Source organism: Onychomys torridus, chromosome 4, assembly GCF_903995425.1.
Source record: "Onychomys torridus chromosome 4, mOncTor1.1, whole genome shotgun sequence".
In the NCBI taxonomy this organism is placed as follows: domain Eukaryota; kingdom Metazoa; phylum Chordata; class Mammalia; order Rodentia; family Cricetidae; genus Onychomys; species Onychomys torridus.
In genome coordinates, this window is record NC_050446.1 from 144,984,349 (window position 1) to 144,993,176 (window position 8,828).

Here is an 8,828-nt window from a genome sequence, read left to right on the forward strand (position 1 = left end):
GGTTTGGGGTTGTTGTTATTTAGTACCCAAGTGCTAAGAAAAGAAAACCATATTCAGCATGAAGAGAGAATTTGGTCTGGCAATGCTTCGTGATCCACACAGTAAACACTGGCTTGTGTACAGAAAGGCCACCAGACTTTTGACTTCTGGGAGGGAGGAAAAGATATCCTTTTGTGCAGTACTAGAGATTGAATTCAGGGACTTGGGCTGATGCCCACAGCAAGCAACCGACCATGGAGCTACACCCTTAGCCCTTAGTTCTTTGAGACAGAGTCTTCCTATGACGCTCAGGCTGGCTTTGAGCTCCCAGACCTTCTGCCTCATCCTCCTGAATGCTGGGATTGCAAGTACATGCCACCAACTTGGCAAATGACATTTTAGTAGAAATCTATAAGCAGCAACAAACACATTTAAAAGAGGAACATGTTTATATCAGAAAATAGTTTTCACTCTCTCCTCCTTCTAAGCATCCTCAAATCCACCTTGTCCACACAGAGCCAAAGTTAAATAGAAATCTTGGTTTCTGTGTAAACGATCACCCAAGAGATGGGATTGTCAGTTCTGAGCAATTGGACAGAAAGGAATAGTGTCCCCAAAATGCATCACTCTTCCACTCAGAAGGGAGCTGAGGCATGGACACCCCATTTACAAGTCAGAGGTGAGGAAAATGTGGCAGAGGAGCAGGAATGGGATCTCCAGGACTTTTGATTTGTCTGTATGAGGACTGGTGCCCAGCTGAGGGGTCACATGCTTTTGACTATGTGGTGTAACTCCCTTGCCGTCATTACATGCAGCCATTGCCCTCTATTTAGTTCAGATCTACTGAAAGCCTATGTAGGATTCATCGTTGAAATTGTCAAAACCCGAAACCACCTGAAGACTGAGGTAAGGAGGCCACAGATGGAAGAGCTAAGGCAAGGGTGTGGGTGCAGAAAACTCCAGAATCCTGGGCTAGAGAGAAGGCTGAGTGCATAAAAGTGCTTGCTGCACAAGCCTGGGGACCTGAGCTCAATTACTGGAGCCCAAAAAATTAGCTCCCCAAAGTTGTCCTCTATTCCCTACACACACACACACACACACACACACACACACACACACACACCACACACACACACATACACACATACAACACACAGACACGCACACACACGCACACACGTACACACAAACACATACACACACGCACAACACACACAACACACACACACACATACAACACACACACACATGCACACACATGCACACACGTACACACAAACACATACACACATGCACACCACACACACACACAACACACACACACAACACACACACACAATACACACATACACACATACAACACACACACACACACACACACGCACACACACAACACACACACACACACACACACACAACACACACTACATACACACGCACACGCACACACACACACACCAATCCTGGAATCCCAGAGCGTCTCTTGCAACTGGGTCAGAGACCCCTCTGCTCCAGACATATCTCTTATCTTCTTTTACATTCATAGATGCTGCACGCCATCCTGTGTTTCAGCTTGTGGGAGACCCGGAAGGTCTATTTGATAGGGCTGTTTGAGAATTCTCTAAGGAAAGGCAACGCAGAAAGCACAAGGCCCTGAAGAAGTGGCCTGGAAGCCAAGCAGGTGATCCTGGGACCTAGCAGGACCCACGGAACCAGGAGCAGGTATGGAATGCTAAGAGGATGGGGCAACACAAGCCAGGCTGGTAAGAATGGGCTGTAGCAGGAATCCTAACAGGTCTTATTAATAAAGTCAAACTGAAGCCAGGGATTGGGGTGAATGCTGGAAGATCAGAGATGCAGAACAGGCTACACCTCACCTCACCAACTTCTCAGCCAATCTTGTTTCCTCAGACTGGAAGCTTCTCAGCTGAATTGCTGCTCAAAAGCCTAAAAGCTTAACCTGCCTAGTTCCTCGTCCTCATGCCTTAAATACCTTTCTGCTTCTTGCCCTCATTTCCTGGGATTAAAGGCTCTTGTTACCAAGCCTGGCTGTTTCCAGTGTGGCCTTGAACTCACAGAGATCCAGGCAGATCTCTGTCTCTGGAATGCTAGGATTAAAGATGTGTGCCACCATTTTCTGGCCTCTATATCTAGTGGCTGTCCTGTTCTCTAACCCCAGATAAGTTTATTAGGGTGCACAATATTTTGGGGGACATAATACCACCACACTGGGCCAGAGATATGCTCTGAACCAGGTACTCTGCCATCCCACTGGAACCCATGAGAAGAGCATTTTCCTTCCTGGGATAGCCCTCCTGGGATGGCTATTCTTTTTTCTTAATTAAATATCTTTATTTATTTTACATACTGACCAGTTTCCCCTCTCTCCTCTCCTCCTGTTCCCCTTCCCCCAATCTCCCACCTACTCCCAACCCCATCCTCTCCTCCATCTCTGTTCAGAAAGGCACAGATGTCCCATGGGTGTCAACAAAGCATGGCACATCAAATTGAGGCAGGACCAAGCTCCTCCCCCTGCATCAAGGCTGGTTAAGGCAATGGGGAATAGGTTCCCAAAAGCCAAGAGAGCTAGCATTCTCTTAAGAGGTTCTGATACTTGGAAGTTGCATGTAGCTACAAATGATGGCTAAAAATGCCCCACTTCATAGATAAGGTCTGGCAATTTGTTCTTAGTCATTGCTAATCCTTTTTGTTACTGATGCCTCCAAAAACAGAACCTTGGTTCTAGAAGTCCCGAGAAGGTACTGAAACTTTCTTATGAGACCCATATGGAATATTCAATGCCAGAAAAATACTGCCCGCCCCAGAGGGAAGGTCAACACCTGCCAGGATATAACTTAGTGAGCCAGAACTCTTACAGTGTGAGTCACAGGAGCTTTTAAAAAGAGGTGACGTTCTTTCTTTATTCAGGTCTTGAGACACCCGCGTCCAGCCAAAGAAGGGAGGCCATCCCAGACCTTTATAGATACAGCAAAATGTGGGCATATGCTGGTTAGAATCAGAAGTACCCAGCACAGTCCCCAAGCATTACATGTAGATACAGGTGCAGGCTAGCAGCAGGATGTGGACATATGCTGGTTAGAATCAGAAGTACCTAACACAATCTCCAAACATTACATGTAGATATAGATGCAGGCTAAAGGCACACTTCACCATGGGGACAAGGCCTCAGTCTTATTCAAAAGAGAGTGTGGTTCAGCTATGCCAGTCCAATTTGCTGCTAGGATTGGAGGCTATGACCATCTCTCCAGAGCCCCACCTAGAAACCATATTTCCTGAGCTGTAGTGATCCAGGCCACAAGAGGGCACCAATGGCCACCGAACAGGCACATCCCTTATCACCCTGAGGCACTTTTTTCTCCCTCGCCTTTTCAGATTCTCTAGTCCCTGTACTCTAGGTGCAAATGCCCACCCCTCTGTAGAACCCCATGAGGGGATTGCTCTGACATGAGCAGTTAGAATGCCAGCAGAGTGCAGTGGGACGGCACACCGCTGGGGCTAAGAAGCTGGACTTATGGAGTGCACTCAAGGTTGGAGTCCTCAACTCTGCACACTTTCAAGGTCAGCATCATCTTCCAGAGACCTAAACCAGAATGCCTGTTCCTGCTGTGAGATGATAGGTACAATGCTGGGGCACAGTGGAACATTCCTTGGGAACAAGCCCAGAGCGGAGACAACTGCCTTCCTCCATGTGGCGCTGCAGCTCTAAAATAAATAGACATCAAATCAAGGGGCTCCAATTCTCCCTTATCAAAATGCTCATTCTGCCCACACATCTTTAATTTGTCTTTTCCTGAGTTATTGTCTCCTCTAGTGGCCTGTCCAGAAACTACCTTACACTAAAACCTAGAGCCAGTATAAATCTGTCAGCACCTGACTGTGGAACAACCATGTGAAGGCTCGTCTGTACACTAAGGCACCAGAAACAAGTGTGGCTAGATTCAGATCAGGGACCCCTCTGTCTTCCCCTTTGCTTCTGTTCTCCCCAAATCACCTGTCAGAGCCCTTTTGCTCCATCCAGGACAGAAGGTGAATGGACAGTTTTGACTGGGGCAGGTGGTACCAAGTGTGGAAGGAACTCCTTGTGATGATAGAGAGGAGACCCAGACGGAGGAGTTTGGAGCCCAGGAAACGTACATTAGGGTTAGACCTAAGTGAGGAGGGCTGTAAGGACTAAGGTAGGAGGCAGAACCTGCAGCATACTGTGCCTAGCTGGGAAGATGGCTCCTCCTTGGGCAGTATTGCTGATTCTCTTGGGTTTCCAAGCCCAGGGAGCTCATACATGGTGTTCTGAAAAGAATGAACCCTACGTTGATAAGCCAGTCAGTGACCCTGACATAGTGAAGTTTGCTTTGAGTACATTCAACAATCAGAGCAAGGACGAGTATGCCTACAAAGTGGTTCACTACACTTGTTTCCTGATGAAGCAGGCAAGACAGTTAAGTTAGTCTTGGTTAGACATTTGTAGTCTGTGGTTGAGTTACCACAGACTACAAATAAAGAAATCAGTTGGTTTCAGTGGTTAGAATGCTTTTTAACTTATACTTTCTTTTAAATTATGTCTACTTACATAAAAATTATTACTCAACATTATGTTTTGTGTTAGTACTTAATTAACTAAAGAATAAACTTTGTGGTTTATAACTGTGATTTTAGCAGTATGGAAGCTGGGACAGGAGGATCTGGATTTATATGTCAAAATGATAATAATTAATAATAATAGTCACTTTAGAATAGGTACTTCTGGGGAGGTATTACTACTGAGCAAAGAAAATATTTATACAAAAATTCCACAAAGACTGAAAATATGTCAAAAACACATTTTAAAGTTTTTGCTAGTGTATATTTATTATGCACAATAATAGGCTTTTAAATGACAGTTCCTAGATATATGTAGTGCCTTTTCATAGTGTTCACCTTCCATTACTCTCTCTGGCCTCCTGTCCCCCTCTCACATTTGCCTTCCTCTTCCCAACACATACCTTTCTACTTGTCTACCTCTTTTCATTGGTGATCAAATGAGTTTACTTAATGAGAGTTACTTTAGGAACATGGCCGCCAGGTTTTATTTAGAGGCACATGGGCAACTTACAATGACGTTCAAATATTAAAGCAATAGGAAGTCTGGGGAGATGGCTCAGCCAGTAAAGTGCTTGCCACACAAACGTGAGGACCAGAGTTTGGACCCCCATCACTCATCATGCAAAAAGCCTGAATCTGGGATGCAGGCCTGTCAATCCTAGTGCTGAGAAGACAGAGACAGGAAGGTCTGGAGAGAGCACGTTTTTGCCCAGCCTAATCTGAGCTTCGGTTTCAGTAAGATATCCTGTGTCCAAAAGAAAGGAGAGGAGCTGCTGAGGAAAACTCCTAGGGTTGCTCTAGGCTCCATGCACTCACATGCATCCAAACAAGCAACTGGAAAACCTGAGAGAGTGGATGGAAGAGAAACAAAATTAGGCATTGAGGATTTGCCAACTGTCTTGTGGCCAGAGACAAGCTAGCTATACTGAGACTGATCTACTCAATATCTCAATTCCCTCCTACTCTGGTCCCCTGGCAGACTTTACTCAGCTCATTGATCACATCAAACTATCTTCTTCATCCCAAAATGCTCCCTGGTGATGGGATGCCTATAGAATGTCCTCAAGATGTCAACAGCCCTCTCCTAATATCACCCTGTAATCATGGGTGAGGAATACTTTGTTCCTCCTTTCTCAGCAGAGGAAAGACAGAAGAGTTTCAGGCCTACACAGCACTGAGACCTCTGGGAATCTCTGCAGAGCACTAGCTGGCCCTGTTGTCTGAGCTTTTTTGGAGTGGAGTCTCACCTGTGAGCTATGGCTATGAATTTGCTAGAGCCAGGGTTGGCCTTGTGGGAAGAAAGGATGAGAAGGGTGAGAGACTAGGGGAAGAAAGAGGGAGAGAAAGTGGAAGGAAGCAGGAGGGAGATTTCAGAGCACACACTATAAAAACTTATCCCTAAAGCCATCATTCCAATCCTGTGTGCTGGTGCATAGTGACTGAAGTATTTTCTTGATTTAGGTCAGGTGACAGCTGTGACAGTATACTACAGATCTGGCTTCATCTCTTTGGGTTGAGTGTGGTGATATATTGTGTATCAAATAAAGCTTGCCTGAGAATCAGAGGACAGAGAAAGCCACTAGATTAAACATAGAAGCCAGGCAGTAGAAACACACACCTTTAATCCTAGTGCTCAGGAGGCAGAGATCCATCTGGATCTCTGTGAGTTCAAAGCCACCCAGGACTACATGAGATTGATTCAGTCTAGGAGAGAAACTGGAGCTAGGCAGTGGTGGCACACAACTTTAATCCCAGTCTTGGGATCCACACCTTTAATCTCAACACTTGAGATCTCATGCCTTTGCTACCAGTATTTAGGAAGCACACACACCATTACTCCCAGTACTATGAAGGAAGTGAAATGGCTTGGCGGGGAAAGGCATATAAGACATGAGGAGACAGGAACTAGGCAGCTTTTGGATGAGGACTCAGGGTTTTCAGTGAGAGGATTCATGGAGATAGACTCTTGGCTCCCTTTAAGTCTGAGGATTAGTGGAGTTAGTGAAGCAAGAAGTTTCTCTAGTGGCTTGTTCCTTTGTCTCTCTGATCTTTCAGTATTTATCCCAATAACTGGCTCCAAGTTTTTATTGTAAGACCATTTAAATTTCATGCAACATCCAGTATCTAACTTTTGGGGTATGAACCCACAACCCTGAAATTAAAAGTCCTGAACCACAGAACCACAACTCTCCCAGAGCCTGACATCTAGAAATGCAGGTGTTGGTGAAAGCACCTGTTGAGAGTGGAGCCTAGGCCTCACTTGGAAGAATACAATATGGAGACTTGAGGTCGATGATGTACTAGTGGTTTATGACTCACCTTGTGACTTCCCCTAGCCTCTACCCAACTGTCACCTCCTAACTCTTAACTCTCCAAGCTAGAGACCTCCCTTTAACTTTCACCTCCAAGAAAGAGATGCTGGGCCTTGGAGAAACTCCAAACTCAGGAGAGAGTTTGGGTTTCTCCCCAGATTGACCACAGACATGATGAGGCCCATCTATGAACAGGCAGCAAGAAGAGTCTGCTCACTTCAGTCTTTTTCTGTCTTAGTAAAAACTACCAGCAACATTCTTCATGAAGCTGAGGCTGAGAAGGACCATCTGTAAGAAATTTGAGGAAAGTCTAGACATCTACCCCTTTCAGGACAATCTTGACTGGAAAATGTAAGGCAAGACACCAGCATCCACCCTTTTCACAGTTGTGAGTGCTGCCAGAGGATAGAGGGGGTACAAGAGCAGGTGACAGAGTCATGCTTAGAGACTGAAGGAGGTACCAGTGGCAAACTTCCCAGAATTCCTTCCTACGCCTTAATGGGGAAAGAGTTCCAAAAGGCAGGCAGCCTAGGTGCAAGCTACAAACATCTGGTCAACCTGTGCCCCCAAATCTGTCCACTCCCAATAGCAGCTGCCTGTTCCTTGAGTGTCATGACCTCATAAATCTCATGTCTTCTTTGGTCCTGAATCCTGGACCAGAGTAGCAACTGCTCATTGTTTGGTCATCCTTCTCCTCCTCTGGAATCAGGGGAGAGAGCCTAGTGAATTCTGATGTTATGTTAGAGACCCTTCACAGATACACAGCTCAAAAAGGGAGTGAGAGAAGGGGTCCTACTGTCTTCACTCCAGGAACTATGCCCTGCAGAAGCTCCAGCATCTTTTCTGAGGGACAAGAAAAAGGGAAGTCTAATTCTTGGACAATCCCCCAGGGCTAGTAGACCCCTATAAAGAATAATTAATAACTTAACTAATGACTTCAGTCTGACAGTAATCAACTCCTTCTGGGACAGATATCCCCTGCTATTCCTGGGAGCATGCATCACGCAGTGACAGCCCAGATATTCTTCTAGGGGCCACTTATTGGGTAAGAACAATAACACAAATGCCTTTGCATCAAGAGGAAGCTCAGATGCAGACAGCTCACCACTCAAGCAGAGTCTGAGTTAGTTGTTACACCTATAGACCAAAGACCAAAGTCTTCCAACTGCTGGCCAAGAAAGGGATAAGGTTGAGTAGACATTGTCCTGACCATAAACCACAGTCTTCCTGAGCCTCCTCCATCTCCTGTCTCGTTTTGACTGTTCCCTTAGATCATCATCTCCTCTTTCACCATCAGCATCCCACGCTAAAAACAGTTCAAGATGTTGAGAATGACTTGTTCTATGGGACTTCTCTGACTGGGAACCACCCCAAGGATCTACCCACTTATCTGCTCCTTTTTATGAAGATGCCTGTCACTCATAGGAAGCAGCAATTACTGGCTTAAGAAGCTCTATGATTCTTGCAAGGATCTGGGGTTTCATGTCCTGGCATTTTAGAAAATTCTCTTTGTACAGATTCATCATATAGAATAGATCATTAAACACCAGCATGTAATAACCTTTGTGGGCTATGGGCATGAGGGTGGAAGTTAAGCACTTAAAGGAGGAAGTTAAGTTAAGTTAAGTTAAGTTAAGTTAAGTTAAGTTAAAGGGAGGAAGTTAAGCACTCAGCAGGATAGCCTGGGGACCCTTTTTTTTTCTGTGGTTTTTCGAGACAGGGTTTCTCTGTAGCTTTGGAGGCTGTCCTGGAACTCGCTTTGTAGACCAGTCTGGCCTCGAACTCACAGAGATCCACCTGCCTCTGCCTCCCAAGTGCTGGGATTATAGGCGTGCACCACCACCACCCGGCTCCTTCATTTTTATAAACCTTAAGAGGTGGCCCAGATAGCATAACTAGATCCATCTGAGCTGTGGTCTCATGACATGACTCATGTGG

At 45.6% G+C, this 8,828-nt stretch overlaps 1 pseudogene; it reads left to right on the plus strand.

The window, feature by feature from the left end:
• The first annotated feature begins 4,217 nt into the window (after positions 1-4,217).
• Positions 4,218-8,248, plus strand: LOC118581972 (annotated as a pseudogene).
• Positions 8,249-8,828: the final 580 nt, after the last annotated feature.